The sequence below is a fragment of the Poromitra crassiceps genome (assembly GCF_964638095.1).
Source record: "Poromitra crassiceps genome assembly, chromosome: 9".
NCBI classification, from domain to species: Eukaryota; Metazoa; Chordata; class Actinopteri; order Beryciformes; family Melamphaidae; genus Poromitra; species Poromitra crassiceps.
Genome location: NC_139630.1, coordinates 42,725,277 through 42,744,053, shown reverse-complemented (window position 1 = coordinate 42,744,053; position 18,777 = coordinate 42,725,277). Strand labels below are relative to the sequence as shown.

At 43.1% G+C, this 18,777-nt stretch overlaps 1 pseudogene across 1 annotated transcript; it reads right to left on the bottom strand.

Annotated features, from left to right (window-relative positions):
• Positions 1-5,279: 5,279 nt before the first annotated feature.
• LOC310782316 (cyclic AMP-dependent transcription factor ATF-1 pseudogene) lies at positions 5,280-14,988 on the bottom strand (annotated as a pseudogene). Its single transcript has 3 exons — positions 14,589-14,988; positions 6,332-6,502; positions 5,280-5,503 (listed from the first exon to the last, which is right to left on the bottom strand). The product of its transcript is annotated as a cyclic AMP-dependent transcription factor ATF-1 pseudogene (transcript).
• Positions 14,989-18,777: the final 3,789 nt, after the last annotated feature.

Here is an 18,777-nt window from a genome sequence, read left to right as displayed (position 1 = left end):
ATCGGCAAAAGTTTGGATAGACTGGATTGCTTCCCCGCAGCAGCAAAGCCTTTTTTCCCCACACTGCCTGATAAGACAGGTAGGAGATTACAGCCTCTGACTGGCAGGGGCTCAAAACTACGATATAACAACTTTTTATTCATTGGTCATTCATTGTGATATAAATTAGTGACATTTTCCCCCAAATACTCATGGTTCTGTGCTGTTGGTATTTGGTAGCCTATCTGATACCTGCAGTGCAGTGCAGCGCATCAAATGAGCCGCGTCAATTAACGATAATGACGGGAGTCTCCCGCAGCAGCAGAATGATGTATTCGCGCAGATTTTCAGTCCTAAATATCAAACATGTTTGATATGATCGGGACGGCCCCGATGAGGCTGTGAGCAGATCGGGAGGGTTAAGATTGGATCTGCAAACAGCTCACACTACAAGATAATCGGTGCCGAAAGTCGGGCCCGACCAAGCTTGGCAAGCTGCCAGGCCAGATTTCTCCTCCGATTCTCGGGAGGGGTGAATCGGGCATAAATCGGCCCGAAAATCCTGTAGTGTGAGCCAGCCTTAACAACAACAACAACAACAACAACAACAACAACAACAAATGAAAGCCACCTACAAGTCATTGAATTGTTAGAAGGATATTACAAGTAGCAAAACTATAACCTATGATAAGGTCACTCTCACTCGTAGGCTACCACAGACAGTCCCTATATTTTGCCAATATTAAAAGTGTTTGTTTTTTACTTGAGGCTATCTGACAGTCACAAAATTGTTTAAGAGGCTATCTAGCGTTACACCTCAGGCAAAGTATCAAATCACTACACTAACAGGATTCTACATGTGATTCTATATGTATTAATGCAGACATGTGGCACACAGTCATAACCTTCTATAGGGCTGTACTGATGTAGCCTAGTAAGTTGTTTTGACTGGGACAGGCCTATAGTGTTTAGGGCGGTCTAGGCTATAAGCCACGATACATGCCGTTCTCTCAAAATAAGAACATGTCACGCCAAACTCCATTCTATAATCTGGCAATTTAATGCCGCCTTGCTTATACTAGCAAACATACGGTATACCACGTAGAACACAACTCGATACATTTCTGTGTAAATTCGGCGCATACATACATATTTCTTCATGCAGAGAGAACCACCCGTATCGGGGCAGGTATGCTTTTGCAATATTGTTTTGGCTGTGACCTAGTAACGTTGTATCCTAGCACCAACAAGGCAATGCACACTGAAGACACACGACATCATGCAACCTCCAATCCATTGATTCACCCATCCTACCAGCTCTATGCGCGGGGCATCGACTGTCCCGTGTCCCGACTGCCTCCTCCCGGTGTCTCCACTCGACTCGACCTTGTTCTTCTCTTCGTCGGGTCCAAACAATTTCACCGGCAGTCTCCACCAGAGTTGTTAAGAATCGCACTAGTACAATAGCTCATATTCACCGCAAAACTATACAGGCGTCAGTCATCCATAACTTAAGGTGCTATTCTTCTACTATTCTTCCCAATCCCCAACTCTCCTCCGCCCGCCTTCAATTCCAATGCGACAAAAAGGGAAGGAGGGAGAAACAAACTGGTTGCGCAGCAGCTGCACCCCGACTCAACAGCATGAGTGTAATAACTACATCGAATGGAGCAGTTTAGTCATTAATTCAATAGTCTGCATTAGCCTCTGTTATTGGATAGGCGTGTACGATGTAGCCTACTGCAGTAATGCTGCAGAAAAGCAACGGTTAATGTAATTGTCTTTTACTAAATGCAGGTGTGGTGCGGGCAGGTAACAGGTTAAGAGGCTAGACACACTCCTTGCTAGCAAAGCTCGCAAGACGTAGTGAGCACACTCACCAAATTAGCAAAATAATCCAGGTGCACGGCACAAAAGTAATAGTCAAAACGAAGAAACGCCAGCACTCAGTGAATGTCCTTTTTGGGTTTCATTCCATCATCAAGACCGGACAGGGCTTCACGCGGTGTACAGCCGACCCGACCGAAGCTGAAACCAATCATCCAATTAAACCTTAACTCAACAGACAGACTCTGGGCGGGCCCGAGGGCCTCCACGGATCGTAGAGGGGGGCCACCAGCAAAATCATTAACGGTTTTTGTCACTGGAATGTAGCCTACAAGGTTGGCTGGCAATTGTGATTTTAGTTTTCCCATTTATTATACGGTCTATCTATGATTATAACAGATGGAAGGAAAACCAGTTGCACTGTTCAGTAGTTAGGGCGGCCTCTAGTGTCCATGTAAAGGAGAAACAAGTAGGATACACCCAACAAGGGATATTGATGTAGTAGTGGTAAATCAAAGTGCATTTTTTGTTGTTGACCATCAAATACAAACTACCACTAAAACACATATCAATATTTTTCATTGATCTATGATTTTCCCCTTATAAGACTCACACCAGTTTGATTTACAACACTGTTCTGAAAAGTAGGTGGATAAACTGATTTTATTGGGGAGCAATCAATCTGCATTCCCATCATGGAAGGCTTGTGTTGTGTTGACAGCAACCCTTCAGGGCTTGCAAAGGGGTGCAGCGGGATTCGACCCACCGACCTCCTCAGTCCAAAGCGCACGCAGTAGGTAATGCTCCCTTGGCAGAGTTAGTTAGCAGGCCTTTATACTGGGGAGTGAGTTTAAGTTAACCAACCTACTCACCCCTCGGGACTCATGAGGATTCACAGTCATGCGTTACACTTGTCATAATATTGTCATATTCGTTACACTTGTCATATTGTCATATTCGTTACACTTGTCATATTGGTTGAGCTTGTTCAGCCGTAGATTCTAGAGACTAGCACTGCATTCAAATTACACACAAGTTTGACATTACTCAGCTGGAAGAATGATAATCTGCCTGATCTCACTTCAGGATAGGTGTTGTTGACATTGTGTCATCAATCACTGATGTCATTGTAAGAAAGGCTCATAGGACAGGATGGTATGCCCATCAACATTTTTTTTTTCTACAATTCTGACTAACTTAATTCTTAACTTAATTTCTGACTTTAATCTTAGAATTCTGACTTCTCAGAATCCTGATTTAAAGTTATAATCTAAAAGATTTTCATCTAAATAAAAAATTAAATAAAAATAAGAGTCACAATGTTGATTGAGGCTATGGTCCATTGATGGAAGGAAGCCTTTTATATATATATATATATATATATATATATATATATATATATATATAGGTATATCAGGTGACCCTATTTGAATTCCAGGTGACCTTACGGTCGCGACCCTAAGGTTGGGAACCACTGTGCTAAAGGGATAGAATTATTGTCACTTATATCTCGACATCACCATGTTTAATTTTGCATTCAATCTTTCCATCTGGTTTGAGCACATGGATTGGTGCTGTATGTGATCAGTCTTGTTTTCTTGAGAATGCAGCTTCAGTATGGTTAGTTAAGGTAGCTACCATATGGCTAGCTAATTCGCCATGTGGCTTGTATATGCCTCGACACTTGGTGTACTGGAGTTTGTAGTTGCATGTTGGGTCCAGACGGTTTTAACTTGACAACAAAAACATTCTAAATAGAACCCCAGCTCACTTCCTGTTGCAGTGTTTGCTATGGACAGAAAAGAAAAGAAAAACATTAAGGTCGAAGAGTGATCATTCCGTGAAAACCGTCAATACCTTTGTTTAATATCAAGAGCTGGAAATACCTTCTGTTTCGTATTAAGAGCTGTAATACAATGAATCATTTATAAGAAGTTTATGTTATTATTTCTCTTGTTCTAGAACCACACACCCAAAGTCATAAAGCTCTGTCCACTGTGCGGCACTATGTTAATAAATCTTTGGAAGATCAGATCTTGATTATTGTGTCCTGACCGACACCCAGGGGTGAATGCTGTAAAGTACAATACATAAAGACCCACCACATGACATCATTGATGATATCGCATCACTATAGAAGTGACCCGGCCACCAGTCCAAGCTGTGTAGAACTGTATATCAGCGACCTGGCCACGTGGCAACTTTCTTTCTTTCTTTCTTTCTTTCTTTCTTTCTTTCTTTCTTTCTTTCTTTCTTTCTTTCTTTCTTTCTTTCTTTCACCCTGTCTGCTTGTCCGTCTGTCCACTAGGGCACGAATGCTCTGGTGTTTGCTCTCAACATTCTATTGAGCTGCGAAAGTCCCCTAGCTCTGCCTTCAGAGTCTGCAGCCTCCCCGGTGGCCCCACCTCCAGCATCCTCCGCAGCCCTGCCTTCAGGGGCTACAGCAGCCCACTTGACTCCGCCTTCTGAGTCTGCACTACCCCCTTTGGCTCCCTCCGCCTTCTGAGTCCTGAAGCATATCCTTTGACTCAGTCTTCTGAATCCTGCAGCATCTCCATTGACTCTGCCTTGAGTCTGCAGCATCCCCTTTGGCTCCGCCTTCTGAGTCCTGCAGCATCCCCTTTGACTTCTGAGTCCTGCAGCATCCGCTTTAGCTCCGCCTTCTGAGTCCTGCAGCATCCCCTTTAACTCCGCCTTCTGAGTCCTGCAGCATCCCCTTTGACTTCTGAGTCCTGCAGCATCCGCTTTACCTCCGCCTTCTGAGTCCTGCAGCATCCCCTTTAGCTCCGCCTTCTGAGTCCTGCAGCATCCCCTTTAGCTCCGCCTTCTGAGTCCTGCAGCATCCCGTTTGACTCCGCCTTCTGAGTGCTGCAGCATCAAACCTTGCTCCACTTTCAGAGTCTGCAGTACCCTTGGCTCTGCCTTCTGAGTCCTGCAGCATCCGTCATGGCTTCTGAGTCTGCAGCATCAACCCTGGCTCTGCCTCCTGAGTCCTGCAGCATCCCCTTTGACTCCACATTCTGAGTCCTGCAGCATCCCCTTTAACTCCACATTCTGAGTCCTGCAGCATCCCCTTTAACTCCACATTCTGAGTCTGCAGCATCCCCTTTAACTCCGCCTTCTGAGTCCTGCAGCATCCCCTTTAACTCCGTCTTCTGAGTCTGCAGCATCCCCTTTAACTCCGTCTTCTGAGTCTGCAGCATCCCCTTTAACTCCGCCTTCTGAGTCTGCAGCATCCCCTTTAACTCCGCCTCCTGAGTCCTGCAGCATCCCCTTTAACTCCGTCTTCTGAGTCTGCAGCATCCCCTTTAACTCCGCCTTCTGAGTCTGCAGCATCCCCATTAACTCCGCCTTCTGAGTCTGCAGCATCCCCTTTAACTCCGCCTTCTGAGTCTGCAGCATCCCCTTTAACTCCGCCTTCTGAGTCTGCAGCATCCCCTTTAACTCCGCCTTCTGAGTCTGCAGCATCCCCTTTAACTCCGCCTCCTGAGTCCTGCAGCATCCCCTTTGACTCCGCCTTCTGAGTCTGCAGCATCCCCTTTAACTCCGTCTTCTGAGTCTGCAGCATCCCCTTTAACTCCGCCTTCTGAGTCCTGCAGCATCCCCTTTGACTCCGCCTTCTGAGTCTGCAGCATCCCCTTTGACTCCGCCTTCTGAGTCCCGCAGCATCCACTGACTCCTCCACCTTCTTCTGAGTCTGCATCATCGCCTTTTTTAACTTAGTTTTTATTCCACATACAGTATATATGACAAACAATTGGAGATGCATATACAATTACACTTATTTTGCAACATATCCTTCCTGTCTGATCCATACATTGATGTAAATGTATAGTCTTCTTCGATGGTAATTATATCTGTTCTGGCACAGCGTACATCATAGTTTTAATCCAACACACATTGTGGATTATACTCAAGACAGAAAGACAAAAAAAGGCATATACACAAATCCATACAAGTGTTGCATCATCCACTTTGACTTCAGAATCTGCAGCATCCCGTTTGACTTCAGAGTCTGCAGCATCCCCTTCTCAGACCTCCAGCAGCCCACCTCCTGCTCTGCACTCCAGCAGTTTGCTCGTCCTGCACCTGGCCACGACTTGCCGCAGTGTTCTGGTGTCGGCTGTTCTTCCTGGCCTCCGACTTTGTCATCGATCTCCATATGGGTTCCGCCCTCACCGCCAGCCTCCAGCCCAACCACCTAAGCGGTTCCGCCAATGTCGCTGACTTCCTGTGTGGTCCAGAGCCGTCCCGCCTGCATCGCCAGTCGTCAAGTCTCCCTCCTAAATTGGGCCACCTGTCTGATCACCTTGACTTGGTGCATCTTCTGTCCTCCTTTGTGGGGGTCAGTCCATTTTTCTATCCTTTCTTGAGAAAAACTTGATGACGGCATTCTTCTTTGGAGGCGGGGTCTTGGTACATGTTCTCTCCTCCCTTGGACTGTGTCCGAAGAGCTGTGCTGTTGCAATAAGTCTCCTCGACCCGACCGCTCCTCAAACAGGTTCCCCCCCTTCAACACAATAACCCTTTAATCTTTGGACTTCTTCAATCAGGGTCTTGTTCTGGTTCTCTAGAGAAGCCACACGTTTTTCCAGACATTGAACATAATCCTTTTTCTTCTGGCGACATTCACGGACTGCCTCTCTGTTTTTTGCAAGCCGGATCTCCTTCTTCATTATTGGATCATCAGTCTTGCCTTGAGACAGTTCCACATAATCCCTTTTCTTCTGAGATTCACGGGCTGCCTGTCTGTTTCTCGCCAGCTGGATTTCCATCTTCATTGTTGGGTCACTCTTGTCTTGAGCCAGTCCCACAGGAGAGCTCGTCACTCTGGTGTGAGACAGGGAGCTGGATGTGGGTGCTGTGCTGAGCTGGTCTCCTCCTGCACCTTGTGCGACCACCTGGTCACTAGGCACCGGTATCTGCTGGCCGTCAGGTGTCAGGGGATACTGCAGGATGTGGGTGCTTTGTGGGCCTGCAGAGTTGGCCATGGTGAGGGGTTGTAGTAACTTCATGCCTTCAGACCCTGGATTGACCAGTTGGATTGTGCCATTAGGGGCTATGGTAATGTACTCGCCGCTGCTGGTCTGGTAGATTGGGGTGGTGGAGACGGTAACTTCTGTCACTCCTGTGGAGTCAGGGGTATCATCAATTCCCTCAGTGTGTGATTGTTCCATAGTCACTTTTAAGTACGTATAATGTAAGGAGGTGCTCTTATATGTAATCAGTGATGATGTCATCAGTGATGTCACTCGAGCGATTGTGATGTCAAAAGTGATGATGTCATCAGTGATGTCACTCGAGCAATTGTGATGTCATCGTGATGATGTCATCAGTGATAGGTTGTCACTTGAGCAATTGTGATGTCAGTTGAGTAATTACGATGTCATCAGTGATGTCCTCAGTGATGTCCCTTGAGTAATTGGGATGTCATCGGTGATGATGTCATCAGTGATGTCACTCAAGCAATTGTGATGTCGGTGATGATGTAATCAGTGAGGGGTCAGTTCGCCGACAATCTGGGAATCCATCGGTTAAACAAAACAACCTCTGGGGGCAGTCCCATTTCAATGTGGTGCAAGAGGAACTCAAGAGGCACGGTCAGCAGCGGAAGAAAATCCCTTTCCTCTCTCCCTGCAAGCTCTGCCATTGACTCCAACCGAGCGGCTCTGCCCATTAATGGATTTCTTTTCCGCTCCCTGCGCGTCGCTCTCAAATCCGTCCGTCGCTATGAAACAACAATAACCACTCTAGCTCATTGCTAGTAACAACTTGCTATATGCTGAAAATGGTAAGTTTTGACTATACACTTAATTTTGATCGGGTAAAGCGCAGCATGCGTGCGAGTGCTGTTGCACCCCTTTTGCTGGAGCCTGCCAGTGTTACGCGCAAATCAACCCCCCTGTACATGTGCGCCCCCCCTATGTAAACAAACGCATTGGACAGACCTGCCTCCCGTAGTACCACATTTTAGCCGCCAGGTGTCATCTGGACATAAAAACACTGCTACATTTACAGGCAGGCAGTAGGTTACCTCAGATCTTCAAATCTCACTAAATATAGACAGTTTTCACGGAACGATGTTGCTAGGGAACAGTTTGAAACCTAGCTTAATTCCTGTCAGTTATTGTATTAGCAAAAACTGCAACTGGAAGTAAGCTAGGGACAATTTAGAATGCCAATTGTCAAGTTAAAACCGTCTAAAGTTGGATTGTAAAAACGTGTCTTTGTAATTAAGAAAATAAATAAATAAAAAATCATGACTTGACAAGTAGGCTATAGGCTAAGTGCTGTAGACATACTCGTGCAAAAGACATTACAATTGGGATTTGAACTCATGCCTCCCTAATCTGCAACATGGACCAGAAGTCAGCTCTTAACCCACTCCACCACAGAGACCATTAATGGTAATTGGTGTGTTTTGCATTAGTTAAATCGTTTCTATGTGCAACCTTGCTCTCCCGTACATGATTGTCCCCCCTGTCTAAACACCTCTCCTCACCTTCCACTTGTGTCTGTACAAAAATGCCCCCCCTGCAGTACCGCATTTCCACCACCATGTGTAGTTTCTCCCATGGAGGCTTATGTTTAACTGTAATAATAACTGTAAAAATATAAAAATATATAAATAAATAAATAACATTTCATCTCTAGGTCTCTAGATTGCCATAAGATGGACTGTAAAAACAGGTCAGTAAAATAAATAAATGAATAAACTAAAGAATTCATGGCCTTACAAGTAGGTACACATACTCTGTTACAATAAGGACAAGCAACAAAGATTTATTTATTTATGTATCTATCTATCTATCTCACTAGCACCTGTTTTTACAGTTAAACATAAGCCTCCATGGGAGAAACTACACATGGTGGTGGAAATGCGGTACTGCAGGGGGGCATTTTTGTACAGACACAAGTGGAAGGTGAGGAGAGGTGTTTAGACAGGGGGGACAATCATGTACGGGAGAGCAAGGTTGCACATAGAAACGATTTAACTAATGCAAAACACACCAATTACCATTAATGGTCTCTGTGGTGGAGTGGGTTGAGAGCTGACTTCTGGTCCATGTTGCAGATTAGGGAGGCATGAGTTCAAATCCCACTTGTAATGTGTTTGCATGTCCTTATTATAACAGAGTATGTCTACAGCACTTAGCCTATAGCCTACTTGTCAAGTCATGATTTTTTATTTATTTATTTTCTTAATTACAAAGACACGTTTTTACAATCCAACTTTAGACGGTTTTAACTTGACAATTGGCATTCTAAATTGTCCCTAGCTTACTTCCAGTTGCAGTGTTTGCTAATACAATAACTGACAGGAATTAAGCTAGGTTTCAAACTGTTCCCTAGCAACATCGTTCCGTCAAAACTGTCTATATTTAGTGAGATTTGAAGATCTGAGGTAACCTACTGCCTGCCTGTAAATGTAGCAGTGTTTTTATGTCCAGATGACACCTGGTGGCTAAAATGTGGTACTACGGGAGGCAAGTCTGTCCAATGCGTTTGTTTACATAGGGGGGGGCGCTCATGTACAGGGGGGTTGATTTGCACATAACAGTTACGCGCAAATCAACCCCCCTGTACAAAAATGCCCCCCCTGCAGTACCGCATTTCCACCACCATGTGTAGTTTATCCCATGGAGGCTTATGTTTAACTGTAAAAACAGGTGCTAGTGAGATAGATAGATAGATAGATAAATAAATAAATAAATACATACATACATAAATAAATAAATAAATAAATAAATAAATAAATAAATAAATATATAAATAAATAAATAACATTTCATCTCTAGGTCTGTAGATTGCCATAAGATGGACTGTAAAAACAGGTCAGTAAAATAAATAAATTAACCCATGGCCTCCAAGTCTGCAGCATGGACCAAATGCTAACTCTTAGACCACTGTACCACAGAGACTTCTTGGTGGCATGCACGCTGCTTTGCATTAGTTAATTCTCTATGTGCAACCTTGCTCTCCCGTACATGATTGTCCCCCCTGTCTAAACACCTCTCCTCACCTTCCACTTGTGTCTGTACAAAAATGCCTCCCCCTGCAGTACCGCATTTCCACCACCATGTGTAGTTTCTCCCATGGAGGCTTATGTTTAACTGTAAAAACAGGTGCTAGTGAGATAGATAGATAAATAAATAAATAAATAAATAAATACATACATACATACATACATACATACATACATAGATACATACATACATACATACATACATACATACATACATACATAAATAAATATATAAATAAATACATACATACATACATAAATATATAAATAAATAAATAACATTTCATCTCTAGGTCTCTAGATTGCCACAAGATGGACTGTAAAAACAGGTCAGTAAAATAAATAAATGAATAAACTAAAGAATTCATGGCCTTACAAGTAGGTAGACATACTCTGTTACAATAAGGACAAGCAACAAAGATTACAGGTGGGATTTGAACCCATGGCCTCCAAGTCTGCAGCATGGACCAAATGCTAACTCTTAGACCACTGTACCACAGAGACTTCTTGGTGGCATTCACGCTGCTTTGCATTAGTTAATTCTCTATGTGCAACCTTGCTCTCCCGTACATGATTGCCCCCCCTGTCTAAACACCTCTCCTCACCTTCCACTTGTGTCTGTACAAAAATGCCCCCCCTGCAGTACCGCATTTCCACCACCATGTGCAGTTTCTCCCATGGAGGCTTATGTTTAACACGTTCACTGCCAATGGCGAGTTGACTCGTCAAACACAATCCAACGGTTCACTGCCAATGACGAGTTGAGACGTCAATTTTTTTTTTTTTTTTTTTGACGGTTTTACGTGGATCAATGCCCCCCACGTCTCCTATAAAAATATTGGAGGTATTGAATGTGTATAATCTATTTTACCGACCAACTAAGTGGCGACAGTGCTCTCCCGACAGAGAGAAAGCCAACCAAAAACAGCCGCGGGAGGAAGCCATTCTCAAGGAAATGGCTTGGCGAAAACGCTTTCGATTTCACACACACACACACACACACACACACACACACACACACGCGCACACACACACACTCGAGTACCTTTGAGCATAAATAAGACCAGAATCGCAAAAGCTTCATCAAAGCTCTCAACCGACACCCCAAGAAACGAACGAGCCCGTTTTACAGTAATCCAGACTCGCCCGAGAGCGGCCGCGCCGCCAGCAGCAGCAGCACAGACGAGCAGCAGCAGCAGCAGCAGCAGCAGAGCGGAGTACGCCTCAAGATTGGAAGAAGGGGATCGCGAAGGAATTTCTCTCCCGTGTCTAACCCCCCCCCTCGCCTCTCCTCTCCTCTTCCCCGCGCTCCTGCGATTCCCCTCTCTTTTTTTGGGATCTGTGAGGCAACAGAAACTCGCCTGTGACAAAACACTGCAAAGCCACCAGAGACACACCTAAGGAGGGAGGAGTTTGGATACACACACACACACACACACACACACACACACACACACACACACACACACAATACAGTATACAGACTTGCCCAAGGGCACCCATAATCACAGGCACGTGAGGTGGTTCTAAAAATCCATTTATCTCAAAACTCTCTGAAAATCTCTGAAACCATGCTGTACTCAACGGCTAATATCTACATAACTACTAACTCTACAAACTAACTCTTTTAGACAGAGAAAGCACACATTCTATTAGTACTTTTGTGAACTTTGTGTTCACAAAGTCCAAGCAGAAAAGAATCCTCGGCTCTTGTAAAATGAGCCAGAATCCTCAAAAAAACCCTCTGGCAGAAGCTAACTACAGTATTGAAAAACGGCTGACAGTGAATGTGTTAACTGTAAAAACAGGTGCTAGTGAGATAGATAGATAGATAAATAAATAAAGGCAAGGCAAGGCAACTTTATTTCATGCCAAAGGCAATTCAAAGCGCTTTACAGAAATAGAAGAGATAAAACAATGGAACACATGAAATTACATCAGAAAAAAAATTACAATCACAGTAAAAAGTGACAATAAAAAAGAATTGAAGTTGAAGAATACAACATGAATCTCCTGGTAATTCAACGTATTAGCAAGATACACCTGGGTGTATATTCTAACAAAGCTTGTTTGCTGGTCGGACAAAACTGCCTCCCCACCAAGCCCCGCCCCCGCAGCAGACATGTGCAGACTCGAGTTTGCCAATGAGTTTGCTTCAAGAAAGTCAAGACAGGCAGATTCAATGGTGGAGTGCATGCGCCCCCTAGTGGATGCATGCATTTATATAAGGGGGGGCACGCATGTACAGGGGGGTTGATTTGCGCATAACACCGGCAGAAGTCGAAAGTCTGTCTCGAGAGATTAGTTTGCCGATGATGTCACACTGATGACACAGAGCAATTATGATGTCATCAGTGATGTCATCAGTGATAATGTCATCAGTGACAATGTCATCAGTGATGTCACTTGAATATATTCAAAGATTCATTTTAATAGCACTGACCTAATAGCCACAGTAACAATGAGATTACAAAATTTTAGGAATTTGTCTTAGTGCAAGTATGGCAGTCACAAAGTCACAAGGTGATGTCTCCACGTTCTCCCAAAGTACCCTCTAGCTGTCTCTTACAAAACAAGAAATATTGATCTTATATTGCTTTGAAAACATGCAGTCCACGTACAATGACTACTATTATTGAACACCCATTTTTTAAATCGAAAAACATGTTTATGTCAGTATAGTTTTAACCTGTGGTGTGTGTAAGTGCCTCTATCCTATTTATCACAAGCTTCCTTGATCTCCCGACGTACATAAGATGTGACGGTAATGAAGCCGTAGAGAGTAGACGCATGCATGGTCAACATAATAGTCTGTTACATTATCGTACATGATATAAAATACAGTACCATGAAACTGAATTAGCGAGGCAGGCTCGCAATGCAAGTTCTAGTAGGAACCTTCAATGTTGAACCTTCATTGAGGACGTGTATGTATGATAAAATGCAAAAAGTACAACAGATTGACGGTTACTCTGCATTTTGTCATACGTATATACTGTCCTCAATGGAAATTTCCATTGAGGACTTAAGTTTCAATGTGAAGGTTCCTACTGGAACTTGCATTGCGAGTGACGTCACCTTGTGGCGGTGACATCAATCAGTGTCTGGTGACGTTGCGGTCTAATGTTTGCTGGGTTGGTTGTTTGAAATAAAACAGCAATATTAACTTTGTATCACCCGTCGTCCTATTTGGTGAGATAGTGAGAGCCATTTGATTGAAATCGTATTCCTCCTATGCGCAGTGATTTTGAGTTGTTATTTCAAATAGCCTGGAGAGCAGATATTGATTTGGTTCCTGTTATAATTATGATTTAATGAAACGTGCGGCGGCTCTATTGTACCTAAATGGATAGAGTGCAATTTTAACCCATTTAATGTCAATGTTGGACGAAGTCATTTCTATCCTTTATAGCTTTAGTCTATTTTTAGTCCAGTTTTAGTCGACGAAAAGTCATTACATTTTAGTCAACTTTTAGTCATTACTTTTAGTCAAAATGTTTTCTGTCTTTAAACTAATTCAATTAGGCCAATACAGGTATTGTAAATTGGAATCAAGGTTGACAGGTTATATCAAGTGTTGAAATTTGTAAAGCAACATTTAACTCTCAACACTTTTCCTTACCAGTTTGATAGCTAGCTCTATAGCCTAGACTCAGTGCCAAGGCTCAGTGTTAATCAGTGTTCATTTTGGAAGCAATTTTAGATTTAGTTTAAGTCTTTAGACTAAAATGCTTATTAGTTTTAGTGATTTGTATCCTTCATAGTTTTAGTTTTAGTTTTCATCACGGAAAAAAGGGGTATTGACTAAATGTTTTCGTTATCGTTTTCGTTGACGAAATTAACACTGATACATACAGACCCTGTGCTCATCCCATGCCAGAATGGTGAAACCGTTTCTATAAGTGACATACGTGTCCGTTCGTAGACGGGACATGATGTCATACCCACTGATGATGTCCCACAGTCCCACTGATGATGTCATAGACATTGTGACATCATCAGTCACCACTGGCCCACTCGATGATTGTCGGACATGACATCATCAGTCACATCACTCGATGATTGTGGGGCATGACATCATCAGTAACCCGACTGATACAAAATCATTTGTCTGACGTTTGGGTCACTTCAGAGAACTGATTCTCATTGAAGTCGGGGTAGATTACCCCAAAACTCACAGCTCTCTCGTCTCTATTCCGGTCCCGGAGGCTCTCGCTCTGTGGTCGGCATACAGCCTAGTCACCTGTAGAACCCTGATGGTTCTTTGCTGAAGGGGCTTCCAGCGTGCAAGCAGACCTCCGTAGATGTCATTAGAAAAACATCCTTCAAACATATCCAATGGTAAGCATTGTCCTCCCTAGCTCTGTCTGAGTCTATGTGTGGCTGTGGCGCTCCTGTCTTGCGTAATATTCCACACAAACGCTCTTCAGAACTTCATCTTTAAGTGTCTCCTCAACCTCTCCTCAAACAGGTTATCATGTTTTAACACAATATAGGTGCTTTAATCTTTGGATTTCTTCAATCAGGGTCTTGTTCCGGTTCTCTAGAAAAGCCATGTGGGCTTCCAGACATTCAACATATTCCTTGTTCTTCCGGAGAGATTCACGGACTGCTTGTTTGTTTTTTTCCTTCTTCATTGTTGGGTCATCAGTCTTGCCTTGACACAGTCGCACATAATCCATTTTCTCCTGGCAAAATTCATGGGCTGCCTGTCTGTTTCTTGCAAGCTGGACTCCCATCTTCATTGTTGGGTCACTCTTGCCTTGAGCCAGTCCCACAGGAGAGGTCGTCACTCCGGTGTGAGACAGGGAGCTGGATGTGGGTGCTGTGCCGATCATCTGGTATGTTAGCACTTCTCCTCCTGCACCTTGTACGATGACTGCCTGGTTGCTAGACACCAGTATCTGCTGACCATCAGGTGTCAGGTCATACTGAAGGATGGGGGTGTTTTGCCTGCCTGCAGAGTTGGCCATGGTGAGAGGTTCTAGTCCCTTAAGGCCTGCAGACCCTGGATTGGCCAGTTGGATTGTGCCATTAGGGGATATGGTAATGTACTCACCGCTGATGGTCTGGTAGATTGGGGTGGTGGGCACGGTAACACCTGTCACTTCTGTGGAGTCAGGGGTGTCATCAATTCCCTCCTGTGATTCTTCCATAGTCACTTTTAATTGTGTATAACTGCTCAAAGATATCACCTAAAATAGCTGTGATGACATCAGTGGCACTTGAACAATTGTGATGTCGTCAGTGATGACATGGCAATTGTGATGTCATTGGTGATGATGCGGCGTCGGTGAAGTGTATGTAGGTGACTTTAAAAAAACATGTAGGAAGTTCATTAGCCTAGGGGCGGGAAACGGTCTCATCATCTCTGGTGTCTACATAGCTTACAGGCCCCGGGCCTTTGGGAACAAACCTCATTACAAAGACTTGAATATTGTTATGGTCTATGGAAGGTCAAGAGAAGCAGACCGTTTTCAGCTTGCGGTTGTTTCACACCGCAGCCACACGATTTCTCTGTGATCTCAGCCTCTGCAGAATCATCTCCACCAGCCATCCCACATAGGCCTACAAACCATCTCCTTACCAGCCATCCCACATAGGCCTACACAATGTCTCCAAAACAACAACAGCCAACAGCAGGCTGCTTCTGCAAAGTTTTTCATCTTATGTCTTTATTGGCTTTTTTTTCAACACATAGTTTGACACCATTACACTTACATCCTGTCCAATAGTAGCTAGCTACATAAATCCTGTCCAGTAGTAGCTAGCTACATATATCCTGTCCAGTAGCCTAGTAGCTAGCGACATACATCCTGTCCAGTATAGCTACAATCAAGCGTTTAAAAAAAATCATGTTTAAAAAAGCGCTTTTACGTTCCATAAGTCATAAAGGTTATTCACGTTTGTGAAGATTATCATGCTGAACCCAAATTTGTGTTCCCATAAACTTTTGTTAACCACAGCAGGTTTTCTGAGATTTTGGGTGAATTGGTTACCTTCAGAATCTCCATAGTAACCATGGTGAATAATTATTCTCATAAAACATAATAACAAATATTTATTTTTACGGTTTTGGTGGAATGCCACTGTAGAAAATATAAAGTTGTGGAATGTTTAAAGTCATTTTTCTCATGTTTTACTTTTAGACGCATAACAGATTAAAATACTCGTAACTTTTGATCTGAGAGAGCTATCTCAGTCATTCAAAAGGTTATAACGAGGAATCAGTGTGACTTCACGACAACAAACACCTGACTTCTGGGGGACTCCGCAGCAGTTAACTAGTGAGTTGTGCCAAACAAACAGTGTTGGGCAAGTTCCTTGCAAAATGTAATATACTACATATTACTAGTTACTTTAATTTGAAAGTAATAAGTTACTTTACAATATTACTTTCCGTGTAGAGTAACTCATTACCTATTACACTACTTTTGCATTACTTTCACCAAAATAACAGCAGCAGCAGAATGACATTGCCGGAACCATCCCGAAAAATAATTTCAACCACCTTGAAATCAATGTAAACAAAATTCTAAACGTTATTATTTTCCTTTCTTATTGTCATCTATAGTGGTTATTTGCATAAAAACACACAGTTTGATTAGGAAATGATTGTGTCTTTTTGAAATATGTGCTTTGATTTAATCAAATGTAACTCACTCAATTTGTAACTTGAGTTACTTGACAAAGTAACTGGTATAATATTACTGAAATCCTATAAGTAATAAGTTATATTACTGAGTTACTGCTAAAAGTAATATATTACATCTAATATGTTACTTTTGTAATGAGTTACACCCAACACTGCAAACAAATGTTAATATCTCAAAAACTATAGGCTATATGACATCGCTTATATTTTGATATTCTGAGTGAGAGCAGAAGTACAGTAGCTCAAGAGTCTGATGTAGGCTATAATATAATGCATGTCGTGTTAAAGTTGTGTTATGTGGCAGTTTTTAAAATGTAGCCTATAGCCTACCGCACAGCCGGGGCTAGAGTGAGGACTCAAGGCAGCTCCATAGGGTCCCATTGCCGTTTCCCCCCGGAATTTTTTGTTTTGTTTACCAAAATGCTGCTCGGCTGATCCCTCGTTAGTTTCTAATTTATGGAAATCTCAAAAAATGAACATGTCAATTCCCACCATGTGAAGGGGTTTTGCAGGTACTTACAATACAAACCGATTCTCCCCAGTTTCAACAGCGATTAGCGATTTATCCGACCACTAGAGGGCGACAGAACCGGCAGCACACCTGTAACTACACGGTCTACGCTACACACTGTATAATAAATAGGTCTACACCACTAGCACTAACTACACCAAAAATGAAAGCAGAGATGGTGCATTTTAAATGGTCACGTGGTTACTTCTCCCCTGAAGTGTTGTGAGGAATGCCCATCGACGTCTTTGATGAAAGCTGTACTACGGAGGCCTAGAAGGACACATGGCAGGACACCTGCTGAGAATTATTTGCTTTGCCAAAACTTTCTCTCGAGGTTCCAGGTAACATTTACTCGCTTGCTTCATTGCTTATTAGTTTTTTTGGGAAGGGGTTGAGTGCTTAGTTATCAATCTTTAAACGTACCGTTACTAGTTAGCTAAAAGTAGTCATAAGCAGGCTAAACTTATTGTCCAGCTGTGATATTTTGGGGTATCAGGTAACGCTAACTTTTAAGCTGTTATAGGCTACAACTAGCTAGGCTACTTGTAACGAGTCAAAGGGGTCGACCTTCACTTTTTGTCAACTCAAGTGTGTGCCTACGGTGGTCGTTATTTATTTATTTATTTAATTAATTTATATTGCATGTAGGCTACAGTCGGTGTACAAGACTTTGTAAAAATGGCGTCTGATATGGGCTGTGTTCAGCCCAGTAGCCGTGCTGTCAGTGTGCACAACAGAGAACTCTCCAGAGAATGAATGGAGTGTGGTGCTGCAGGACTTGCGTCGGACAAGAGAAAAAGCCTTCATCATGCCATGGGAAACTACGAGCGCTCTGCAGCAGACGTTTCACACGAGCCAGGCAATGAAGATGTCCACGGATGCCAGAGGACATGAGCACCTTTGGGCTTATTTATTGCCCGTTTAATATCGTCGTTTGGTTCCATGGAGTGACCTCCTCTGAGGCGGAAGATGTCAGCGCTGAAAAAGGTACAGTAAAAGGAGGAAAGCAGAGTCATTTAGGTGAATGCCCAGACTGTCTTATTACTGATGCTGCTATTGTTATTATCTGAAGAGTAGGCAGGCGGCACTGTCTGTCTGCCGCATGCTTGCATTTTGACGTAGTCCACTTGCAGACAGTCAAATTGGAATGATCAGTAGTGATCACGTGCAGACTGGAACATTTTGGAAAGTGCTAGAAGTCCAACAGATAGGGTGTTTTCCTGCTTCAATCAATCAATCAATCAATCAACTTGAATGATGCATGATGTGTAGTGCTTGCGTGCAGGGTTCACAAAGGGGGGGGGGGGGGTCAAGGCCTTGCAAGCTTTTGACATAAACAGACATGGGTCATTGAGAGTACTTGAATTTATACATTTTGTGCAAGAATATAAATTATTTGTATTTATTTAATTGTAAGTGTAACACACATAGTTGAAGTGTTCAGACATTAAAGCCTCTCTCTTTTTAATTGTCTGTGAGCTAAAGCCTGCTAGTTCTCATTATAAAAATTCTTGTAACAGTAATTAACCTTGATCCCTGTCTCAAACTATGCCTGTTGGGTGCTTGAATCTGAGGTTAATTAGGCCTGGAATTTCATTGAAAAGTAATTGAATTTGATCTTTAAAGGTACAGTTCACCTCAATCAAAAATGCACATTTTCATTCATTGTGCTATTTATCTATTGTTTTGTGTGAGTTGCCGAGTTTCGGAGATATTGGGCATAGAATGTCTGCCTTCTCTCGAATACAATGGAACTGGACTTGGCTTGTGCTGCTCAGC